Genomic DNA, 26,525 nt, shown 5'->3' on the forward strand with positions numbered 1-26,525 from the left:
ATTGCTAAGGAAATGCTAAAAAAGAAAAACAAAACCAGGGGCATCATGTTGCCTGATTGTAAGTTTTACTATAAAGCTGTGATCACCAAGACAGCATGGTTCTGGCACAAAAACAGACACATACACTGGTGGAACAGAGTAGAGAGCCCAGATATGGACCCACAACTCTATGGTCAAATAATATTTGACAAAGCAGGAAAAAAATATCCAGTGGAAAAAAGACAGTCTCTTCAATAAATGGTGCTGGGATAATTGGACAGTTATTTATAGAAGAATGAAACTCGACTGTTCTCTTACACCACACACAAAGATAAACTCAAAATGGATAAAGGACCTCAACATGAGGCAAGAATCTATCAAAATTCTGGAGGAGAACATAGGCAGTGACTTCTTCAACATTGGCCACAGCAACTTCTTTCAGGACATGTCTCCAAAGGCAAAGGAAATGAAAGCAAAAATGAGCTTTTGGGACTTCATCAAGATCAAAAGCTTCTGCACAGCAATGGAAACAGTCAACAAAACAAGAGACAACCCATGGAATGGGAGAAGATATTTGCAAATGACACTACAAAGGGCTGATATCCAAGATCTATAAAGAACTCCTCAAACTCAACACAGATTAAACAGATAATCAGATCAAGAAATGGGCGGGGGGGGGCACGTGGGTGGCACAGTGGGTTAAGGCCTCTGCTTTTGGCTCGGTTCATGATCCTGGGGTCCTGGGATTGAGCCCCGCATCAGGCTCTTTGCTCAGCAGGGAGCCTGCTTCCCCCCCTCTCTCTGCCTGCCTCTCTGCCTACTTGTGATCTCTCTCTGTCAAATAAATAAATAAAATCTTAAAAAAAAAATAAATGGGCAGAAGACATGAACAGATACTTCTCCAAAGAAGACATACAAATATCTAACGGACACATGAAAAAATGTTCATCATCATTAGCTACCAGGGAGATTCACATCATAACTACATTGAGATACAACCTTACACCAGTTAAAATGGCCAAAATCAACAGGACAGGAAATCAAATGTGTTAGAGAGGATGTGGAGAAAGGAAAACTGTCTTACACTGTTGGTGGGAATGCAAGTTGGTGCAGTCACTTTGGAAAACAATGTGGAGTTTCCCTAAGAAATTACAAATAGAGTTTCTCTATGACCTTGCAATTGCATTACTGGGTATTTACTGCAAAGATATAGATGTAGTGAAAAGAAGGACCATCTGTACCCCAATTTCATAGAAGCAATGGCTACAATCGCCAAATTGTGGAAAGAGCCAAGATGCCTTTCAACAGATGAATGGATAAAGAAGATATGGTCCATATATACAATACAGTATTATGACTCCATCAGAAAGGATGAATGCCAAACTTTTGTATCAAGATGGACAGGACTTGAGGAGATTATGCTGAGTGAAATAAGTCAAGCAGAGAGAGTCAATTATCATATGGTTTCAGTTACTTGTGGAGCATAAGGAATAACTTAGAGGGCATTGGGAGATGGAGAGGGGACATAAGTTGGGGGAAATTAGAGGGTTAGACAAACCATGAGAGACTGTGGACTCTGAGAAACAAACTGAGGGTTTTGGAGAGGAAGTGGGGAGAGGGTTGGGTGGTTCGGGGGTGGGTATTAAGGAGGGCATGTATTGCTTGGGGCACTGAGTGTGGTGCATAAACAATGAATTTTGGTTCAGTGAAAAAAAATTTAAGAAGGACTAAAATCAATAATCTGAATTTAATTGAGATGACTAAGGCCTACCACTGGCTAGGAGGCTATGACAGAGGATTTATTAATCTGGACCCTTGTTTATATAGTTTCCTTTTGGGGACTTCAATCATTGTAAACACTTTCTGCTTAAGGTGTTTGTATACACTCCTGCACTATTTTGTGGAAAACAAATATTACCCTCCATTGTTTTTAAAGACACAGCCATTTGATTGTTGATGTAATGGCTTTGCAATTTTGTTTAGATACAATAAAATAAAATAAAAACTAATACTATAACAGTACAGTAAATTTTGAGATCTATCTGGACTCAATTTTGAAATATTAGAGTTAATTTCTTCATGATAACCTTTGGCTGTCATTTTATCCTGAATGTTTTCATTTTTTGAGTTAAAAGAAAAGCTTAAAAGACATTCATCTTTTCATGTTTGAAATTCTTATTTTTTGAACTAAAATTTACATATGAAGAAATCGTGGTTTTTTCCTCATTCTAAAAAACAAAACAAAAGAGTTGTTTGCTCTTTAGGGGTGGTCATGAGGAACCTTCATATGTTTAATGACACATCACCACATCACAAATCTCATATTGTAGAGATCTTTTCAAAATGAGAATAACCTTACTTAGACAGGAAAGGTTCCCAGAAGGCTAACAGGCCTTTTTAAAAATATACCCTATAAGTAGTTTTCTTTACAATCGAAATAAACCAATTAGAAAATTTGATTCATACTTTGCTCCTGCCTCAAGCTGAAATCATCAATAACACAATCTCAGCTTTAGAAAGAATTCAGATCCACCTCAACTTATTGGCCAAGATTTCTACGGATGGTATAATTGCCCTCAACTTCATACTGGCAGACCTATGTGTTATCGATGCAATTTTTAATACTGCTTTCAGTTCCTGAATTCATTCTTTTGAGTGATATGGCCAGTAAGGAAGTAAAGCTGCCTCACATACTATGATGGATCCTGATGGTTAATATTTGTGATGGTTAATAATATGTGTTCAGCTGATTGAATCCAAGATGCTGGGAGGCATGGTGGAAGTTTATACACCAGGTTTACCTCATTTTGCTGCTTAGAGCATGGTGGACAATTCCCTTAATTAAATGCTGTATGAAAATAATATTTTCAACAAATGTGTGTGTGTGTGTATGGCATCTTCTTTATTCATCATCTATGGATGAACATTAGGTTTGCTTCCATATTTTGACTATTGTAAATATTGTCACAATAAACATAGAGGAGCATATATCTTTTCAAATTAGTGCTTTTATTTTATTCTAGTGAAATAAACCAGAGAAAGAAAAATGCTATATGATTTCACTTATATATGGAATCTAAAAAACACAACAAATGAACAAAAAAGTAAACAAAAAACCACACTCTTAAATTCAGAGAACAAACTGGTAAGTTTTAGAGAGAAGATGGATGGAGGAATGGGTAAAATAGAAAAAGGAGACTATGAGGTACATACTTTCAGTTATGAAATAAATAATTCACAGATATTAAAAGTACAGCATAAGGAGTGCAGTCAACAATATTATAATAACACAGCTTGGTGAAAGATGGTGACTATACTTACTTTGGTGAGCACTGAGTAATGTATACAATTGTTGATTCAATATTTTTACACCTGAAACTAATATAACATTGTATGTTAATTATACTTCAATAAAAAAGAATATAATAAAAAGTATGTTTACTCTAAAAAGGACTCTATTCAATGATGAAAAGGTATGTTACAGAGTGGGAGAAAGTGTGTGCAATCTGCGTAGTGGACAAGGAACCATATCTAGAATACCTAAAATATTCTACAACTCAGCAGTTAAAAGAAAAGAAAGAAGGAAAAAACAATTAAATTAGAAAATGGCAAAATATTTGATGAACCATTTCACAGAAAAATATATACAGATGGATATTGATGAAAAGAGGCTCATATTTACTAACTTTAACAGAAATACAAATTGATTCAGGGGCATCAGTCTGTGAATCATCAGTCTTACACAATTTGCAGACCTTTACCCCTGAAACAAATAATACATTATATGTTAATAAATTTTAAAAAATGTGTTTTGCAAAAAAAAAAAACAACTCAGAAAAAATACAAATTCATAGCACAATGAGATATCACATCATACCTATTAGAAAAACGAAATAACCCATTGTGACAATAGCAAATGCTGGGATGGATGAAGGGAAACTCTCTCATATATTTCTGGAGGGAATGTAAGTGAAATAGCCACACTGGAAAATAATGTTGTAATAGCCTTAAAAAAAAAAAAGCCCTATATTTGTGATATAACTCAGCATCCACATTTATTTCTTTTTCTTTTTTAAGAATTTATTTATTTATTTAACAGAGAGAGAGAAAGATCACAAGAAGGTAGAGGCAGGTGGCAGAGAGAGAGGGGGAAGCAGGCTCCCCACTGAGCAGAGGGCCTGATATGGGGCTCGATCCCAGGACCCTGAGACCATGACCTGAGCTGAAGGCTTAACCCTCTGAGCCACCCAGGCATCCTTTCACGTTTTTTTCTTATATCTCAAAGAAATGAAAAATTTATACTAACATAAAAATGCATACATTATTGTTCTCTTTAGCTTTGTTCATATTTGCTTTACATTGAAAAACAAAAGCAAAAAGAAATGTCCCACAAATGATAAATAGTGGTATTTTCATACCATCTTATACTACTTGGAAATAAAAAGGAACCAATGATTGATACAGGCAACAACTTTGATGAATCCCAAAAGTTATTATGCGGAGTGGGGGAAAAAAAAAAGATCAATCCAAAAAGTTCACACACTATTAACATGCATGTAACATTCTCAAAATGACAAAAATTATGGTGCTAGAGAATATGTTAATGGTCAGGAGTTGTTAAGGAGACTTTGAAAAAAAGGTGTGGGTGTAACTAAAGGGGATAAACTGAGAGATAACTTTGTGGTGATGGTGCAGTTCTGTACTTTGATTTTGGTGGTAGATACATGAATGTAAACATGGGATGAAATGTCATAGAACTCTACACACTTATGCCTTAGCAATGTAAAATTCCTGGTGTTGTTACAATAGTTATGTAAGACGTAACCATTAGGAGAAACTCGAAAAGTATCAAGGACCTCTCTTTACTCTCTTTGTGACTTTCTGTGAATCTGTTTTTACCAAATGGTGGGTTCTTTCCTTATGCAATACCATTCACCAAATAGCCAAATAACAAGACAGTATTTGATAGTAATCAGGTAATTTATTCAATGGCCAGAAAATGAGGAAGGAGATCTCATGCTTTAAAGACACTTTGACTTTGATTAAGTCTAATGGTCCGAGTTTTATGAAATTCAGGTAATTAAGGGGTTAGAAAGCAAGCTTATATCAGGCCATTGGGATGAAGAGAAAAGAGATTTCTCAGATTCAGAGTGCCACCTCTTCTCTTTCTTTAAATGGTGAAGTCAGATCTATCATGACATTGGTAGGTATTTTTTTCCCTTATGGTAATGATCTTGAGGTCATCTGAAGAGCTAGCATGCTATCTGCACTGGCTCAAACTAGTTGAAAACTAGGTCATGGGGACCTGTTTGGACCTTGTGGCTTCTGTCACTTGACTGAATTTATGGTTTATGGTGGCAAGCAGCACCTGTAAGTAGGACTAGAAAACTGGGTTGTAGCTTGTTATTGAATCCTGGGTGACAAAATCTCTTCTCTATTTGCTCCTCATTCTTGAGGGCTCTTGGTGGGTGGAAGTCCATCTTTCATTTCTTCTTGCTGACATTGGACAACATATATCCTAGGGTAGAGGAGCAAAGTAGTTTCCTGGCTATCTTAAAGTAAGTTCGGTTGTCACCAGGATATAACCCCAAATGTTTATACTCTTGAGTATTTACCATCTGTAGTTTAACTGCCTCTAGTCTTTTGGTAACAAAGCTTACCAAAAGAGCTCAAGAATGCAAGACCAAAAAGCAGCAAAATCAGTATTGTCACCAATGGGCCAAGAAAGGAAAGAGTCCAGGTAAAATCAGGTAAGACGTTTCTTACTTTGTCTTGGACTTTATTGGAACTGACCTTGGCTTTTCCCAAAGAGTAGAGCTTTTTGGCTTGATTGTAAAATTTACAGATATTAACTTTTACCTGGCCTGTGGTGTGATTATGAATTAACATTTCCTCCTTAAGTGATCCCAAGTCAAAATAATGGGAGAAAACTGTAACCTTAGTTTGGAAAATCATAGCTAGGTATTCTAGGAAACTGGAAAAAATTAAGATCCAGCCCAACTTTATAGGTGAACAACAAACACTCAATAAATTAGAACTAGAATCTAACATCTGCAAAGGTGTGCTACTGAAACACTTTTTTTCTCTAAAGTCACCCTCATTTCCAAGGAGGAAATTAAGACTAATTATTCATAAAATCCAGTATTAACAAAAGAGGTCTAATTATTTATATAAGTGCAGCAAAAATGGTGATTGCCCGTGCTCACTTTGGCAGCACATATACTAAAATTGGAACGATACAGAGAAAATTAGCATGGCCCCTATGCATGGGTGACATGCAAATTCATGAAGTATTCCATATTTAAAAAAAATTAGTGACTGCCCATAGAGTGTCTTTTAAATATTTATTTATTTTAGAGAGTGAGAAAGAGAGAGCAGGGGAGGGAGAGAATCTCAAGAATACTCCCTGCTGAGTGCACAGACCAATGTGGGCCTCAGTCTCACCACTGTAAAATCATGGCCTGAGCAGAAATCAAGAGTTGAACATTCAATTGACAGAGTCATTCAGGCGCCCCTAGGGTCTTTTACATCTGCTCTGCTGGAACTTTTTATGAGCATTTTTAGAATTAACTTTAAATATTCTCTTTTTGATCAGGTTTACCTATAATACCTATAGATTTGGGTTACTTCCCTTCTTTTTGAGGTCCCCAAAATATCTTGAGTTTCCTGAGCCTGCCAGGAAGTGATCTTACTTGCTCTTCTGATAAGGCTCTTGGGAATTCTGTAAACAAGGTACCAGGCTGATTTTTAAAAAAGGGCTTTATTTGCACCATGAAGTCAGTCTTAGTTCCTTAAAGCTATCTGGTCACATTTGATTCTATATGTGTCCCTCTCAAATATGACATTCTACTCAAAGACTTGATAATATGACAAATATTTCTGTAATGGTGTCTTATTATAGGCAAAACAGATTCTTACTGAAATTATGAAATAATCCTAATCACCATGACTATAAGAATACTTACTGAGAGCTTTTAAATTCTGGAGTCATCAGGGAGAAAAAGATAAATTTGATATATTTCTTTATAAATAGATTTTTTAAGTTATAGATAAGAGCAAAAAATAATTTGGAAGAACAAACATAGTGAACTAGTAATATTTTTAAAAAGAACCATAAAACTATAATTACCTTTTAAAAATTCTATTTAGTATTATGCTACTAATTTTTGCTTTGTTTGAATGTAGTGTTTTTCTTTCATTAGTTCTAGAGATTATTACTCAGTTTAGTTTCATGATCCTAAGAGTAATAGAAACCTGTATTCATTAAAAGTCCTTCCCATGAATCTTTTTAAAGATAAAACACATTTTACAAGATCATCAAAGCAATAGCTCTAAAAGACAAGACTCAAAATGCCCATGGTTAAAGATCTGGTCAGAGTATATTACAATGTAGTTGAAAAGGAAATTTTGTTATTTGTATGACATATAACATTTTAATAATTAGAATTATGTGTGGTGTGCCTGTGTGACTCAGTTGTTTAAGTATCTGACATCAGCTCAGGTCGTGATCTCAGGGTCCTCGGAATCAGCCCCTTGTTGGACTACCTACTTGGTGAGGAGTCTGCTTTTCCCTCTCTCTCTCTCCCTCTACCCCCACTTGTGTGTTCTCTCTCTCAAATAAACAATTATTTAAAAAAAAAAAAGAATTACAGGTGATTACATTATGGAACAACATATTAAAATTTCAGGAATTTATGGACTGTTAAAGCATTTACCTATATAATAAAACCAAAGAAAAATTATCATCAGTTTATTGATAATGGTTCCCATGCTCCTTATCATAGCACATGAATAAATCTAATTTGTCAAAAATGCTTCATTTAGAGTTTGAATTTTGTGAAAGTTTGTTAAAATCTCCAGAAGGTTTTTTTGTGTGTGTGAGGTATATTAGTTTTTATTGCCAAGCTGTGCTTCCTTATTATTATTATTATTATTTTACGTTATGTTAGTCATCTTATAGTATGTCATTAGTTTTCAATGTAGTGCTTTAAGTTTCATTATTTGTGTATAACACCCAGTGCTCCATGCAATATATGCCCTCCTTAATACCCATCACCAGCCCAACCCATTTCCCCAAAACCTCTCCCTTCTAAAACCCTCAGTTTATTTCTCAGAGACTGAGAATGTTTTAAAGCTCATGTTTAAGTAGGATTACAGATCGCTGATAATTTAATACTGTATCTATTTAACTAAGATGACAATAAGAGAGTCTACAGAAGGTTAAATAGTTATTAGCAAGGCTTATCTTTCTTAATATTGAGAAGATTTAATTCTTTAATTAATTGAAGGCCTGATAAAAATAAAACAAAAAAACTGTTTTTGTTTTTGTTTTTGTTTTGAGACAGATGAAGCGAAAAAAATTGTTTATACATATTTAAAGTAGACCAACAATATAAGCAAATCTTGTTATCTTTTAACAGAGAGAAAAAACAGTTTAATCTCCATCCAGTGTATCTATTCCTTTTAATCTTCATCCTGACCATGCATAAAATGTTTTAAAGATTCTTTTTTACAACTTCGTTAAAAAATTTGCATTTAGGGGTGCCTGGGTGGCTCAGTGGGTTAAGCCTCTGCCTTTGGCCCGATCATGGTCTCAGGGTCCTGGGATCGAGCCCCACATCAGGCTCTCTGCTCAGCGGGAAGCCTGCTTCCCCCTCTCTCTCTCTCTGCCTGCTGCTCTGCCTACCAGTGGTCTCTCTCTCTCTGTCTAATAAATAAAATCTTTAAAAAAAATTGCATTTTAATCTAAATGTCCTAAGGTTTTCCTCTTTATACCAGTCTTATTTTAGGATAAAATTATATTTTTTTAACAAAAATGTATTCCCAAACCTCATAACATTTTTACCAAAACAGCTACCTCATTTTATTTGCATACAGATTTGTTTTCCTTATTATTTCCAATAGTCTTAATTACATATGTTAGAATTTTTAATGCTTTATAGCCTTAATCTCTAGTAGAAACTATATAATAATTGTGAACTGTCATACCAGAATTTTTTAGATCAGCAACTTTATTAATATATAATTTTTAGAAACATGTGTTTTCTATAGTATAATCTTTTAATAAAGCTTATTTATTAACAGACCCAAAATTATCTTCAGTTTTTTCTGTAATAATAATATGAAAGTAGACAAACTTACGATTAGTAATCAATGTTTTACTATTTTATCACATTTGGAAAAGATTTAGATGTTCAATTATTTTAACTCAATTTATCATTTAACCTAGAAAAACTTTAAAGTTGCAGGTTCCCAAAGATTTTGGAAGTGACTTAAAAGTATACCTATAGAGTTAAGATGGCAGATAGTGGAAGGGCCCTATGTTTCACTCATCCTTCCAACATAGCAAGATGAATATCAAGTCATTTTGGACACTGAAGAAATTGATTTGAGAACTGAGAGAACAAACTGCAGATCTAGACTGAGAAAAACAGCCACATCATGGAAGGTAGGAGCTGCAGATAGTTGATTTGGGGGAGAAAAGAATTGCTGCTGCTGTGGAGCAGAGGGAGTCCTGACTGCAGAGGAGTGAGAGAGAAAGAGAGAGGGGGAGAGAGATAGATAAAGATAGAGAGAGCGAGATAGGGGGAGAGAGAGCAAGTGATAGAGCAGCAAGCAGGGGATTGCACAAGAAAAACTCTTGCTTCACCCTGCGGCATCTGGGTGGCTCAGTGGGTTAAGCCTCTGCCTTTGGATTAGGTCATGACCTCAGGGTCCTGGGATGGAGCCCCACATTGGGCTTTCTTCTCAGCAGGGATCCTGTTTCCCCCTCTTTCTCTGCCTGCCTCTCTGCCTATTTGTGATCTCTGTAAAACAAACAAACAAACAACAACAACAAAAAAAAAACCTCTTCCTCAAAATCATGCACAGGGAAAAGTTGAGGAGCTGGCTACCTCAAAGTCTGAAGTATGGAGGTCTACACCTTCAGCAGAACCCTGCCTGTTGGCCTTAATTGTGATCCTGTGGGAAAAGACAGAGGCCTGGGAGTGGGAAATGTGGTCTGAGGATCCCTTGGGTTGCATGGAAAGAAGTGGTTCCCCTTCTTGTAGTGCATTTGGGAAAAGTGGCACAACTATTACAGGGAAAAAGAGAACCAGTAGGGAATAATATACTGCCCTCTTCATTAGCATAGGAACAGAGACACCTGCTGAGGGCAGCAAAACTTGGTGCCAGCTTTTTGTTGTGTTCTACCATGAACTCTAAACTGTTGCATGGTTGTACAACTGCTTTTCAGGGACAAGCCAGTACCAGCCACAGTGTGGTGACACCTTACCCCAGAAGATCAGTGTAGTCCTGTGCCATCCCAGGTCCCTAAAATTCGGAATTTTGAAACCCAACTATATCCTTGAGATAAAACACAAGAATGCAGTGCAACCTGGGAGGCAGACAGTTAGACATAGATAGGGTGAAGGCAGGGATCTGACAGAGACCAGGTACACAAGAGAGGAGTTCATTCTTCTGTGAGGGCTTCCTGAAGGGTGGCAGTTATGAACTTCCAACTCTGAGTATAAGAGAATGTCAGACATGACACCATTTCCTCCCTACCCCACCCATCAATAATGACAGACTTCAGTGAGCAACACAGAGCCTCCAGTGGAGGCTGGAGCTGCTTACACCAAGCCCTACCCCCCTGCACCCTGCAGGTGCATCCTCACAAGGGCAAGTACACCTGAAAAACAATGCAGCAGGCCAATCCCCCAGAAAACCAGCACAAACCCCTCACATGCACCAAGTCCACTGATCACAGTAGTTATAAGACTTCAGTTCTAGGTGAAATAGGATCTAACTTTTTGTATTTTATTTTAGACAAACAGCATGAAAAAGGGGGTTCAGAGCACAGGGAGATAATCTTAAGCAGGTTCCATGTCCAAAATGAAGCCAGACACAGTGTTTGATCACATGGCATTGAGATCATGATCTGAACTGAAATCAAGAGTTGGATACTTAACTGATTGAGCCACCCAGACCCCCTGTAAGCAGACAAAAACACACCTAGTTAAAACTTACTACACAGTAGACAAAGCCCAAACACTTTCAACTGGAGACAAGGAGAGACTCTGAAGGAGACTGATCTGAGGGTAGGAGTAGATAAAACACAATAGCAGGGTCTGAACTGAAATACACTGAAACACCAGACCCAAGACAGTATAGGATCTCTTCTTAATATAGCCATTACTGTCAGGAGTAGAAATACAGCAGGCTTTCCTAACATACACTCCCCCCAAAACAAACAAAAAAAAACAGTGACCTAAACAAAATGACAAGATGGAGGAATTCACCCAAAAAGAAAGAACAAGAAGAAGTCATGGCCAGGGGTTTTATAAAAACAAATATAATTAAAGTACCTGAGGCAGAATTTAAAACAATAATCATAAGAATAATAACGGGGCTTGAGAAAATCATAGAAGACACTAGAGAATCCCTTACTTCAGAGATAAAAGAGGTAAAAACTTGACAAGCTAAAAAACTAAAAAAATAAATAAATAAAAACAAAAACAAAACCCACAAAACAAACAAACCAAAAAACCTAAAAAACAAAAAACAAAAGAACAAACAAACAAACAAGAAAACCTTGTAACCAAGATGGAGAATTGGATGCAATGGCAATGAGGATGGACAAATCAGAACAAATCAGTGATATAGATGATAAAATTATGGAGTATGATGAAGCTGAAAAGAAAAGAGAAAGAAAAGCATTGTATCATGAAAGTAGACTTAAGGAATTCAGTGACTCCTGAAAGTGTAATAATATTTTATCCTAGGATTCCAGAAGAAGAGAAGTAAAGAGGGATAGAGGGTTGAACAAATTATAGCTGAAAATTTTCCTAATCTGGGAAGGAAACAGACATCAAAATCCAAGAGGTACAGAGAAATCCCACCAAATTCAGCAAAAGCCAGAAAACACTAAAACATATCATAGTCAAATCACAAAATACACAGACAAGGACAGAATTCTGAGAGCAACAAGGAAAACAAGTCCTTAACCTACAAGAGAAGACAAATCAGGTTCACAGCAGATCTGTCCACAGATAAATGGTAGGCCAGAAGACAGTGGCATGCTATATTCAATGTGCTGAATGGGAAAAAAACATGAAGCCAATAATACTTTATCCACCAAGGCTCTCATTAAGAATAGAAGATAAAGAACTTCCCAGACAAACAAAAACTAAAACAGTTCATGACCACTAAACCAGCCCTGCAAGAGATAATAAAGGGGACTCTGAGTGGGAAGGAAAGAACAAAAATAACAAAGACTAAAAAAAGAAAAAAGAACATCACCATAAACACCAAATTTACAGGAAACACACTGGCACTAACTTCATATCTATCAATAATTATTCTAAATGTAAATGGGCTAAATGCTTCAATCAAAAGACATAGGGTATCAGAAGGGGTTAAAAAAAAAATCCATCTATATGCTGCCTACAAAGAAACTCATTTTAGAGCAAAAGGCACCTATAGATTGAAATTGAGGGGATGGAGAACAGTGTATCATGCTAATGGACACCAAAAGAAAACTGGAGTAGTCACACTTATATCAGACAAACTAGATTTTAAACCAAAGACTGTAACAAGAGATGAAGAAGGTAACTCTAACATAATTAAGGGGTGTATCCAACAAGAAAATTTAACAAATGTAAATGCTTATGCTTCCAACTTGGGAGTACACAAATATATAAATCAATTAATAACAAACATGAAGAAACTAATTGATAGTAATACAAGAATAATAGGGGACTTTAACATACCACATACAGAAATGGAGAGACAGCTAAGCAGAAAACCAACAAGAACACAATGGCTTTGAATAACACACTGGACCAGATGGACTGAACAGATATATTCAGAACATTTCATCCTAAAGCAGTAAAATGCATATTGTTTTTAAATACCTATAGAACATTTCCAAAAGGGATCACTTACTGGATCACAAGTCAGGCCTCACCAAATACAAAAGGAATGAAATCATATCATCCATATTTTCAAAACACAACACTATGAAGCTTGAAGTAAACCACAAGATAAAATTTGGGAAAACCACAAACATATGGAAGTTAAAGTACATCCTACTAAAGAATGAATGGGCGAACCAGGAAATTAAAGAAGAAGAAAGAAAATACACGGATGGAAATGAAAATGACAAAACAATTGTCCAGAACATTTTGGGATACAGCAAAGGTAGTACTAAGGTGGAAATACATTGCAATACAACTATCTCAAAACAAGAAATCCTCAAATACACAATCTAACTTTTCACTTAAAGGAACTTGAAAAAGAAAAGCAAATAAAACCTAAACCAGAAGAAGAAGGGAAATAATAAAGGTTAGAGCAGAATAAATGATAGAGAAAAAGACAAACAAAAATCAACAGAACAAATCAATAAAACCAAAGATTTAGTTCTTTGAAAGAATTTAAAAAATTGATAAACCCCAAGTCAAACTTATCAAGAAGAAAAGAGAAAGGACCCAAATAAGTAAAATCACGAATGAAAGATTAGAGATCCCAATCAACACCACAGAAATACAATCATTAGAGAATATTATGAAAAATTATACATTAAGAAACTGGGCAATCTGGAAGAAATTCCTTGAAACATATGAATTATGAAAACTGAAACAGGAAGAAATAGAAAATTTAAACAGGCCCATAGCCAGCAAAGAAATGGAATCAATAATAAAAAATCTCCCAAAAAACAAGAGTCCAGATCTGGATGGATTCCCAGGGGAATTCTACCAACAATTTAAAGAAGAACTGATACCTATTCTTCTGAAACTGTAACAAAAAAATAGAAATGGAAGGAAAACTTCCAAATTTATTCTATGAGACCAGCATTACATTGGTTCCAAACCCACACAAAGACCCCACTAAAAAGAAGAATTGCAGACCAATAGTTCTGATGAAAATAGGTGGAAAAGTTCTCAACAAGGTATTAACTAATTGAATCCCAGAATACTTTAAACATTTAATTCACCATGATCAAGTGGTATTTATTCCTGGCCTGCTGGGGTAGTTTAATATCTGCAAATCAATCAATGTGATACATCACATTAATAAAAGAAAGAATAAGAACCATATGGTCCTCTCAATAGATGCAGAAAAAGCATTTGACAAAACACAGCATCCTTTCTTGATAATAACCCTCAAGAAAGTAAGGATAGAAGGAACATACCTCAACATGATAAAGGCCATACATGAAAGACCCACAGCTAATATCCTCAATGGAGAAAAAACTGAAATATTTTCCTCTATGGTCAGGAACAAGACAAGGATGTCCATCCTCACATGGGTTGTAGCAACTTATTACTAGATATGTCTCCAGAGGCAAGGGAACAATAAAACTGTTAGGACTTCCCCAAGATAAAATGCTTCTTCAAGTGAAGGAAACAATCAACAAAACTAGAAGGTGACCTACAGAATAGAAGATATTTGCACATGACATATCAGATAAAATATCCAAAATCTATAAAAATACTTACCAAACTCAACACCCCAAAAGTGAATAATCCAGTTAAGAAATGGACAGAAGACATGAACAGATATTTCTCCAAAGAAGACATATAGTAGGCCAACAGATACATGAAAGAAAAAAATGTTCAAATCACTCATCATCAGAGAAATACAAATCAAAACCACCATGAGATACCACCTCACACCTGTCAGAATGGCTAAAATTAACAGCTCAGGAAATAACAGATGTTGACAAGAATGCAGATAAAGGGGAACCCTCTTACATTGTTGGTGAGACTGCAAACTAATGTAGCTACTTGGGAAAGGAGTATGGAGATTCCTCAAAAAGTTAAAAATAGAACTACCCTATGACCCGTCAATCACATTACTAAGTATTTATCCAAAGGTTACAAAAATACTGATCAAAAGGAGCATATGCACCTTGATGTTTATAGCAGCACTATCAACTACAACCAAATTATGGAAAGAGCCCAAATGGATACAGAAGATGTGGGGTGTGTGTGTGTGTGTGTGTGTGTGTGTGTGTGTGTGCATATACACACATATATGTACGTATACAAAAGATGTGGTGTATGTGTATATTACACACACACCCACACCATACACATACACATACACATGCACACACAGACAGTGGAATATTATCTAGCCATCAAAAGGAATGGTATCTTGCCATTTATGATGATGTGGATGGAGCTACAGTGTATTATGCTAAATGAAATATATCAGTCAGAGAAAGACAAATATATGATTTCACTCATATGTGGAATTTAAGAAACAAAAATGAATATAGGAAAGGGAAGGAAAAACAAGATAAAAACAGAGAGCGAAGCAAACGAAAAACAGACTTAAAAAATTATTTATTTCTTTGAGATACAGAGACAGAGTTAGCAAGAGAGACCATGAGCGGAGTGGAGAAGGAGAATCAGACTCCTTGCTGAGCAGGGAGCTGAATGAGGGGCTCAATCCCAGGACTCTGGGTCATGACTGGAGCTAAAGATGGACACTTAACTGACTGAGCTACACAGGCACCCCCACAAAAAATACTCTTAATTATAAAGAGCAAGCTGAGGGTTGCTGGGGGGAGATGTGTGGGGGGATGAGCTAAATGGGTGATGGACATTAAGGAGGTCAATTTTGTCATGAGCACTGGGTGTTGTATGTAAGTGATGAATCACTAAATTCTACTCCTGAAATTAAAACTACACTATATGTTAACTAACTTGAATTTAAATAAAATCTTGGGAAGAAAAAATATAAATATATGAAGAACATAAACAACTGAACACCCCAAAAACAAAGAGTCTAATTAAAAATGGGCAGAGACATGGATAGACATTTCTCCAAATGAGACATCCAAATGACCAACAGACACATGAAAAGATGCACAACATCATTCATTATCATGGAAATGCAAAGCAAAACTACCATTAAATATCACCTCACACCTGTCAGAAGGTTTAAAATCAAAAACACAAGAATCAACTCTTGTTTAATAAATAGGATGTAGACAAATAGGAACCCATTGCACACTGTCGGTAGGAGCACAAACTGGCGAGACCACTAGGATAACAGTATGGAATTTCCTCAAAAATCTAAAAACAGAACTATCATATGATCCAGTAATTGCACTACTGAGTATTTACCACGAAAATACAAAACCACTAATTGAAAGCATCTTGACATTTATAGCAGCATTATCTATAATAACCAAATTATGGAATCATCTCAAGTGTTCAGTGATAAATGAATACATAAAATAGATTATATATATATATATATATGAAATATTATTCAGCCATAAAAAGAGTAAACTCTTTCCATTTGCAACATGGGTGGAGCTATAAAGTATAATGATAAGTGAAATAATTCAATCAGAGAAAGAGAAATATCATATGATTTCACTCACATATGGATTTTTAGAAACAAATGACCAAAGAGAATAAAAGGAGAGAATAAAACCAAGAAACAGACTCCCAACTATAAAGAACAAAGTTGTGGTTACTAGAATGTAAATGGATGGGGGATGGATGAAATTGTTGATGGGGATTAAAAAGTATCATTGGTGAGCAACAAGTAATGTATGCAATTGTTGAATCACTGTATTGTACACCTGAAACAAATGTAACACTGTGTTTTAATTATACTGAAATTAAAATAAAAACTTAGAAGATTGGGAAGAAGTTGAAGTAGGACACCCAACTCACTCTGTCCTATGTTTACAACTACATATCATCCACATTCAATTCAATAAGCCGGAGAGTGACTGAAAAACTGCCATGACAAACTCCATGAGTAAATACAGAGAAGAAACTGCATCTTGAAAGTCTGAGAAGTCAGAAAGTCAGGGGGAGGTTGCTGGCAGGTGGGAGAGAATAGCAAACTGAAGAGAGCTTCCCATGAGAGAGCACATAAGAGGAAAGCTGATCTCCATAATATTTGGCTCTGAGAAGCAAAGGAACTGAATTCCATGAGTTTGTATAACCAACGTGACTTAGAGCCTAGAATGTTAAAAAGCACTTGTCTCAGCACTGTGCCAGCAGAAGAGTGAGTGATAGTTGGGTTGCTGCCCTTAGACAGCAGCTCACAAAGAGGGGCAACATAAAAACTGAAGTTTACACAATGTTCCCAGGGAGCTAACAGAAGACTGATCTGGGGACGCCTGGGTGGCTCAGTTGGTTAAGCAGCTGCCTTCGGCTCAGGTCATGATCCCAGCATCCTGGGATCGAATCCCACATCGGGCTCCTTGCTCGGCAGGGAGCCTGCTTCTCCCTCTGCCTCTAGCCTGCCACTCTGTCTGCCTGTGCTTACTCTCCCTCTTTCTCTCTAACAAATAAATAAAATCTAAAAAAAAAAGAAGAAGAAGAAGAAGAAGACTGATCTGTTCATAGTGACTTTGGCACATGTTGTGGGACTTCTCCTAAAGTGAAGAAGCTGGCAGGTGCCAATAAACACAAATACCTGGAGAGCTGCAAAGACACTTGCTAACTAACCTGTTAGCAGTGTGTCACACCCATGAGTTCTCACCAACTCCAAGCCTGCTAGCCCTGGCCCTGGACTCAGAGCAAGCTTTGTTAAGGGTACAGACCAAATTTTGTTAAAGCCTCATGCTCACCCTGCCCAGCAACCTGATGCACACTGCTGCCCCATACCAACCACAACGAGCCATTACACAGTTCCCAGCCATTGTGCTGCACCAGGCTGGGTGTCTCCAGCCACCATCCCATATAAGACCCAGATGTACTTGGCCATTACCACATGCTGTGCCCAGTCTTATACACCTGTCTACTATAGGCCATGAGCCTAAGCTACCACAAGTCTTTGCATATCTGGCATAGGACTGGTAGCCCAGTGTACATGTTGCTAAAACCACCACCCTGCTTCCAAGTTCCCCAAGGGCACACTCGCCCAGAGCTGGTCTGCCTGGGTCCAACTAACACCACAAAAAGCAAGAAAAGTCCACAACAGACAGAGAGTCAATGAAGATGATGCACTAAAAGAAAAAAAAAATGATTCAGACACAACAGCAGGAAATAGCAACACATAGGACACTCCTGAAGTACCAGGTTCTCATGAAAAGGGATATTGAACTCCAGGGCACTCCAGTAGCTCATCATCATAAAGTCATTACTTTCAAGACCTGAAGATGCAACTGACTTCCTTAACACACAGAAACAGACACAGAGAAACAGACAAAATGAGGAGACAGAGAAATTTGTCCCAAATTAAAGAATAAGACAAGGCCATGGACTGGATTTAAGTGAAACAGATATCAGCAACTTGCCTGATAGAGACTTTAAGGCAATAATCATAAAGATACTCACTGGACTTGTGCAAAGAGTAGAAAGGATGAGTGAGATTCAACACAGAGATAAGGAATAACATAGTGGAAATGAAGGGCACAAAAAAAATGAAATGAGAAATACTTCATGGACTGATTGTCAGGGTAAAAGAGGCAGAAGAACAAATTAGTGACCTAGAAGACATAGTGAAGGAAAGTAATCAAAGTGAAGAAAAGAGAGAAAAAGAATTGTGCAAAATGAGAACAGATTTTGGGAACTCAGTGGCTTTAACAAACATTATAACATTCATATTAGAGGAGTCATGGTAGAATAAGAGAGAGAAAAGGGGGCAGAAAAATATATTGGAAGAGATAATAGATGAAAACCTTCCTACTCTGGGGAAGAGAACAGATATCTGGATCCAGAAGGCACAGAGAACTTCCATCAAAATCAACAAAAGAAGTACCCCACCAAGATATATTGCAATTAAATTTGAAAAATATAATTATAAAGACAAAAATTAAAAAGGAGAAAGATAAAAGACAGCAATAAGTTCAGTGTCCCTTTTCATGACAAGGGGAAACCTAAAAGGCTAGCAGGAGATTTTTCAACAGAAATTGCAAAGCAAAGGGAGTGGCATGATATATTAAAAGTGTTGAATGGGAAAAATCTGAAGCCAGGAGTACTCTTTCTGACACGGCTCTCATTCAAAATATAGAAATAGAATTTCTGAAAAGAAAAATAAAGGAATTCATGACCACTAAACTACCCCTGAAAGAAATATTAAAAGGGATTGTTTGGGTGGAAAGGAGAGACCAAGTGGTATAGAGAGGTAGGAAATACAAAAGCAGTAAAAATGAATATTTCTATAAAAAACCAATAAAGAAACCCACAAAAAAGATATAAAATATAATAACATATACCTAACATGCAGGGAGGAAAGGGGATAATAATACATTCAATTGTAAATGACCATCAACTTAATATAGATAGCTATATGCAGAAGAGATTATATACAAACCTAATGGTAATCATACAAAAACACCACTAATAATTATGTAAACTGTAAAGAGAAATAAATCCAAATATATCAATAAAAAATCAATAAAACATAAAAGAGAGAAAGGAAAGAAAGATCAGAGAAAATCTTCAGAAACAACCACAAAACTAGTAAAATGGCAATAAGTATGTATCTATCAACTATTACTTTGAATGAAAATGGACTAAATGCTCTAATCCAAAGACATAGTGAGGCAGAATGGATAAGAAAACAAGACTCATCTATATGCTGCCTACAAGAGACTCATTTTGGACCTAGAGTCACCTGCATATTGAAAGGTAGGGAATGGAAAAATATCTAGCGTGCAAATGGATGTCACAAGAAAGTCTGCAATATTTATATTGGACAAATTAGATTTCAAAGCAAAGAATGTAACAAGAAACAAAGAAGGATACCATATAATACTGAAGGAGACAATCCAACAAGAAAATATAACAATTGTAAATATTTATGCACCTAACATAGGAGCACCCAAATACACAAAACATTTAATAACAAACATAATGGAACAAATTGACAGTAATACATTGATAGTAGGGAACTTTAACAACCACTTAAGTCAATGAACATATCATCCAAAAAAAAAAAAAATTCAAGAAGGAAAAATTGATCTGAATGCCATACTGCAATATATGGATTTAATAGATATATTCAGAATATTCCATCCTAAAACAGCAGAATATACATTGTTATCTAGTACTCATGGAACATTCTCCAGAATAGATCATATATTAGTGACAAAACAAGCCTTAACAAATTCAAGATCAAAACCATACTATGCATCTTTTCTGACCACAACACTATGAAACTAAAACACACACAAAATGTGGAAAGACCAGAAACATATGGAGTTTAAATAACATGCTAATAAACAATGAGTTAGTTAACCACAAAATCAAAAAGGAAATTTAAAACTACCTGGAAACAAATTAAAATGAAAACACCACAGACCAAAATAAGAATGGGGTAAAAGCAGTCAAAAGAGGGAAGTATATAGTAATGCAGGCCTATCTCAAGAAGCAAGAAAAATCTGATAAATAACCTAACCTTAAACCTAAAGAAGCTAGAAAAAGAAAAAAATAAACTAAACCTGAAAGAAGCAGAAGGAAGAACATAACAAAAATTAAAGCAGAAATAAGTCATATAGAAACTAAAAGCAAAAAACAATGACCAGGTAATGGGCATTATTGTGAAGACCATGTGATGTTATGAGCACTGAGTATTATATGCAACTAATGAATCATTGAACACTACACCAAAAACTAATGATGTACTATATGTTGGCTAACTTAATTTAAATTAAAAAAAAAATAAACAAACACAGTGAAACAGATCGATGAAACCAAAACTGGTTCTTTGGAAAAAAAATCAATAAATTTATAAATTTCTAGCCAGACCTATCAAGAAAACAGAAGAAAGGACTCAAATAAATAATAACAAAACCAAGAGAGGAGAAATAACAATCAGAAATCATAATCAATACCACAGAAATGCATATAATCATAAGAAAATATTATGAAAAACTGTATGCCAAAAACTTGGACAACCTAGAAGAAATATACAAATTTCTAGAACATATAAACTATTAAAACTGAAACAGGAATAAATAGACAACTTGAAGAAAACAATAACAACAAAGAAATTGAATTAGTAATTAAAAAACTCCAACAAACAAATTGCATGATCAGACGACTTCACAGGTAAATTCTACAAACATTAAAGAAGAATTAATACCTATTATTCTCAAACTATTCCAAAAAATAAAAAAGTTGGGAAAACTCTCAAAATTATACTGTGGGACCAGTATTACCCTGATACCAAAACCAAATAAACACATTAAAAAACAAAACAAAACAAAAACCACAAGACAATATCCTTGATGAACATAGATGTAAAAATCCTCAACTAAATATTAGCAAACTGAATTTAACAATACATTAAAAAAATTCAACATGATCAAGTGAGATTTATTCCCAAGTTGCAACTCTGGTTCAATGTTCACAAATCAATCAACATGATACATCATCTAAAAAGAAAGTATAAGAACCATATGATCATTTGAATAGATGTACAAAAAACTTTTGATAAAGTACAACATCAATTCATGATAAAAGCACTTAACAAAATGGGGATAGAGGAAATATACCTCAACATAATGAAGACTATATATATGAAAAACTCACAGTAAGTATCATCCTCAATGTAGAAAAACAGAGCTTTTCCCCTAGGATAAGAACAACACAAGGATGCACACTCTCACTACTTTTATTGAACATAGTAGAGGAAGTGCTAGCCACAGTGATTTAAAATAAATAAAAGGCACATAATTTGGCTAAGAAGTCATATTTTCACTATTTGCTGCTGGCATAATAGTATATAGAGAGAACCAGAAAGACTATGTCAAAAAAAACTGTCAGAACCGATTAATTAATTCAATAAAATTGCAGGATACAAAATCAATGTACAGAAATGTGTTGCATTTCTATACACCACTACCAAAACAGCAGAATGAGAAATTAAGAAAGCAATCACATTAATAATTACACCAATAAGAATAAATACCTACAAATAAACCTAACTAAAGAGGTGAAAGACCTGAAATCCAAAAGTTATAAAAAACTGATGGAAGAAACTAAAGAGGACACAAAGAAATGGAAGGGCATCCCATGGTCACAGATTAGAAGAGCAAATCTTGTTAAAGTGTCTATATACCCAAAGCAATCTACACATATAATGTCATCTCTATCAAAATGCCACCAGCATTTTTCACAGAGCTAGTATAAACAATCTTAAAATTTGTACAGAACCACAAAAGACCCCAAATATTTAAAGCAATCTTGTAAAAGAAAAGCAAAACTGGAGGCATCACAATTCTGGACTTGACGTTATATTACAATGCTATAGTGATCAAAACAACATGGTACTGACACAAAAACAGGCACATGGATCCATGAAACAAAACAGAAAACCCAGAAAATAACCCACAATTATATGGTCAATTAATCTTCAACAAAACAGGAAGGAGTATCCAGTGTGAAAGGCAGTCTCTTCAACAAATGGTGTTGGAAAAACTGGACAGAATGAAACTGGACCACTTTCTTACACCACACAAAAATCAATCTGAAGTGGATTAAAGATCTAAATGTGAGACCTGAACCCATAAAAATCCTAGAAGAGGACACAGGTATAGCAACTTCTTTCTAGATATGTCTCCTGAGGCAAGGAAACAAAAGCAAACAAACAAACAAAAAATCTACCGGGACTTCATCAAGATAAAAATGTTCTGCACAGTGAAGGAATCAATAAAACTAAAAGCCAACCTATGGAATGGAAGAAGATATTTGCAAGTAACATATGATAAAGGGTTAGTATGTAAAATCCATAAAGAATTTATAGAACTGGACACACAAAAATCAAATAATCCAGTTAAAATATTGGTGGAATACTTGAAGAGACATTTCTCTAAATACGATGTACAGACGTCCAACAGACACATGAAAAGATGTTCATCACTTACCATCACAGAAATGCAAATCAAAACTACAATGAGGTATCATCTCATACCTGTCAGAATGGTTAAAATAAACCACACAAGAAAGAACAGGTGTTGGTGAGGATGTTGAGGAAAAGGAACCCTCATGCACTGTTAGTGAGAATGCAAATTGGTACAGCCACCTTGGAAAATAGTATGGGGATTGTTCAAAAAGTGTATAATACAGTAACACTATAATCTCTCAATCACACTACTGGATATATCCAAAGAATACAAAAGCAGTAATTCAAAGGAATACATGATCTTCTATGTTTATATCAGTTTTATGCACAATATGCAAGATTTGGAAGCAGCTGTTTTATATATATATATATATATATATATATATATATATACATACACACACATATAGTTTACTTAGCATCAAAACCCTCTAGCTCAAGTCATATCACTGCAAATAGAATATTTCATTCTTTTTACGGCTGAATAATATTATTATAAGTCAGTCAGAGAAAGACAAATGCCATGTGATATCACTCATTTGTGGAATGTAAGAAATAAAAAAAAATCAAAGGAAAGGAAGAAGAAGAAGGAAGGGAGAAATCAAGAAAGACTCTTAATTTTAAAGAACAAATTGGTGGTTACTAGAGAGAAGGTGGGGGGAATGCATTATGTAGATGATGGGGATTAAGGAGTACACTTATCTTTATGAGCATCTGGTGTGTATGAAGTTGTTGAATCACTATATTGTACACCAGAAACTAATTTAATACTGAATGTTAACTATATATAATTAAAACAAAAACTTTTTAAAAAGAAAAGACAAAAGATGATAGATGATGATAGAGAGATAATAGATAGATAGATAGATAGGTGATAGATAGATCAGATCAAAGGAGATGGCACCATGTAAGAATAAATGTAGTGAAGAGACAGTCTAGAAAAGATCATAGAGAAAAAAAATAAATCTGTGAAAGAATATCAAGAATATGGTATGAACTCAATGTATTCAGGCTGACTGAAATTGAAAACTACTATTCTATATGTTATTGTGTAATTTACATATATGAATAATATAATACTACCATGTAAGACATTCTATTAATGAGAAATATTTTTTACATATTGTATTTACATCTGAAATAATTGTGCACACTTCCTCATGGGTCAGATATTGTACCTCAAGTTTAGAGACTGCTGGGACTTGGGTTGAGTCATAGGTCTAGAAGCAAATAAGGGGGATTTGAGGGTAGGTCCTGAGGTAAATCAGTGGCATCTTTCAAGGCAAATACCTCAGAGGAAATCATTACCATGTTTTCAGTCATAGCCAGGTTAATCTACTCAGATGGAATTGGAGAAACTGCTTCTACTTGCAAAAGAGACTAATCAGAGTTTAGAGGTTCAACATCCACAGCATCATCAATACCTCCCCGTATATACCCATTTTAATTTTCAGGATCCCATTTCTTTTTAATCAATACCCTTACTTTAGCAACAGACAACCTTAAAGTTGGGAATTCAATTTGTGTCATCATTTGTGGACACACAAGAAGACTCTGGGTATTTTTTTTTTTTTTTTCAGGACAGACAATTTTTTTTTTTTTTTTTTTTTTGCAGAATTTGAGTTGGGATTTAGAATCATTGAGCTCTTCATTTCCTTTCTCTGCTTGGTCCATTTCAATTAGGAGTAACCAAGAAATTTCATTATACACATTAGTTTGAAAAAATATACTCAGAAGTATCAAATATGAGGCCACTTAGAACATTGTGTCTTGTAAGTGTTTGATTAGAAGTATTCTATAATGACATTTTGAACTCTCAATTGCTCTCTTAGTGGAAATAGAATCATTAGTGCTTTGAATCAAATCACATTATAAAACAATTTCTGGAAACCCAAGAATCTATTCAAAAGATTCATCCTTAAGTTTCAGTTTTCCCCAACAGTAATAATATTATGAAGGAATCATTTTCTCTATGGAAAATCGTAATGCAATCCCTGGTCTTGTGGCAAATAACTGAAAACTGTGCCCACTTATGACTCTACTCTACAAATCATCTCTACATGCTGACATTTTTGAGTTATAATGTAGTTAGTAAAAATTTATTCTAAAGCACCACAGGAATCTTGTTTTCATGGTTTATGTGGCTTATGATTCATATAGTATGTATTAATTTTAAAACATTTTTATAACAAAATTTTTCAATATAATTAACATCAACTTACGGGTGAATACATAACAGTGTATGTACAGTTGAGTGGGTGACCTTGGTCATGGATTTCATCTTACTTTCATTCCACAAGAAAGTTAATAATAACACTAAAAATATAATTGTGTATGTATTAATGTAGCTGTGTCTATTAACCTAGATTTTAAATATGACTATACTAGATCTGAAGATACAGAATTGGTGGGTATAACGGCACCTAGGCTCAGGAAAATACCAAATGTAATGATTGCTTGCAAATTTCCACAAAAAAAGATTTGTGGGTTTTTTTTCCTAATTTATTAACATATAATATATTATTTGTTTCAGGGATACAGGTCGGTGATTCATCAGTCTTACACAATTCACAGCATTCACCATAGCATATACCCTTCCCACTGCCCATACCTCAATATCATAAATTTCCACAAAAAATTTACAGTCCTTTACTTCCTTGTTGCTTTATAACTATTCTGTAACAGATTTCTTTATTCATAACACAAAGAAATGGAAAAATGTTCCATGCTCCTGGATTGGAATAACAAATATTTTGAAAATGTCTATGCTACCTAAAGCAATCTACACATCCAATGCAATCCCTATCAAAATCCCATCTATTTTTTTCAAAGAAATAGAACAAATAATCCTAAAATTTATATGGAATCAGAAAAAAACCTTGAATAGCCAAAGGAATATTGAAAAAAAAAAAGCCAAAGTTGGTGGCATCACAATTCCAGACTTCAAGCTCTATTACAAAGCTGTCATCATCAAGACAGTACGGTACTGGCACAAAAACAGACATATAGATCAATGGAACAGAATAGAGAGCCCAGAAATAGATCCTCAACTCTATGGTCAACTAATCTTTGACAAAGCAGGAAGGAATGTCCAATGAAAAAAAAGATAGCCTCTTCAACAAATGGTATTGGGAAAATTGGACAGCCACATGCAGAAAAATGAAATTGGACCATTTCCTTATACCACACATGAAAATAGACTCAGAATGTATGAAGGACCTCAATGTGAGGAAGGAATCCATCAAAATCCTTGAGAAGAACACAGGCAGCAAACTCTTTGACCTCAGCCGCAGCAACATCTTCCTAGGAACATTGCCAAAGGCAAGGGAAGCAAGGGAACAAATGAACTATTGGGATTTCATCAAGATCAAAAGTTTTTGCACAGGAAAGGAAACAATTACTAAAATCAAAAGACAACTGACAGAATGGGAGAAAATATTTGCAAACGACGTATCAGACAAAGGGCTAGTATCCAAAATCTATAAAGGGTTCAGTAAACTCAACACCCAAAGGACAAATAATCCAATCAAGAAATGGGCAGAAGACATGAACAGATATTTCTGCAAAGAAGACATCCAGATGGCCAACAAACACATGAAAAAATGGTCCACATCACTCGGCACCGGGGAAATACAAATCAAAACCATTCACACCAGTCAGAATGGCTACAATTAACAAGTCAGGAAATGACAGATGCTGGCGAGGGTGTGGCGAAAGGGGAACCCTCCTACACTGTTGGT

General features: G+C 35.3%; 1 long non-coding RNA gene and 1 other non-coding gene across 2 annotated transcripts; one reads left to right on the forward strand and one right to left on the reverse strand.

Annotated features, from left to right (window-relative positions):
- Window positions 1-1,735: 1,735 nt before the first annotated feature.
- On the reverse strand, window positions 1,736-18,231 carry LOC116582095. Its single transcript, XR_004282378.1, has 3 exons — window positions 18,143-18,231; window positions 16,733-16,735; window positions 1,736-1,746 (listed from the first exon to the last, which is right to left on the reverse strand). It is a non-coding gene; the product is annotated as an uncharacterized LOC116582095 (long non-coding RNA).
- On the forward strand, window positions 6,178-6,284 carry LOC116583762. Its single transcript, XR_004282874.1, has one exon. It is a non-coding gene; the product is annotated as a U6 spliceosomal RNA (small nuclear RNA).
- Window positions 18,232-26,525: the final 8,294 nt, after the last annotated feature.

This window comes from Mustela erminea, chromosome X (assembly GCF_009829155.1).
Source record: "Mustela erminea isolate mMusErm1 chromosome X, mMusErm1.Pri, whole genome shotgun sequence".
NCBI lineage: Eukaryota > Metazoa > Chordata > Mammalia > Carnivora > Mustelidae > Mustela > Mustela erminea.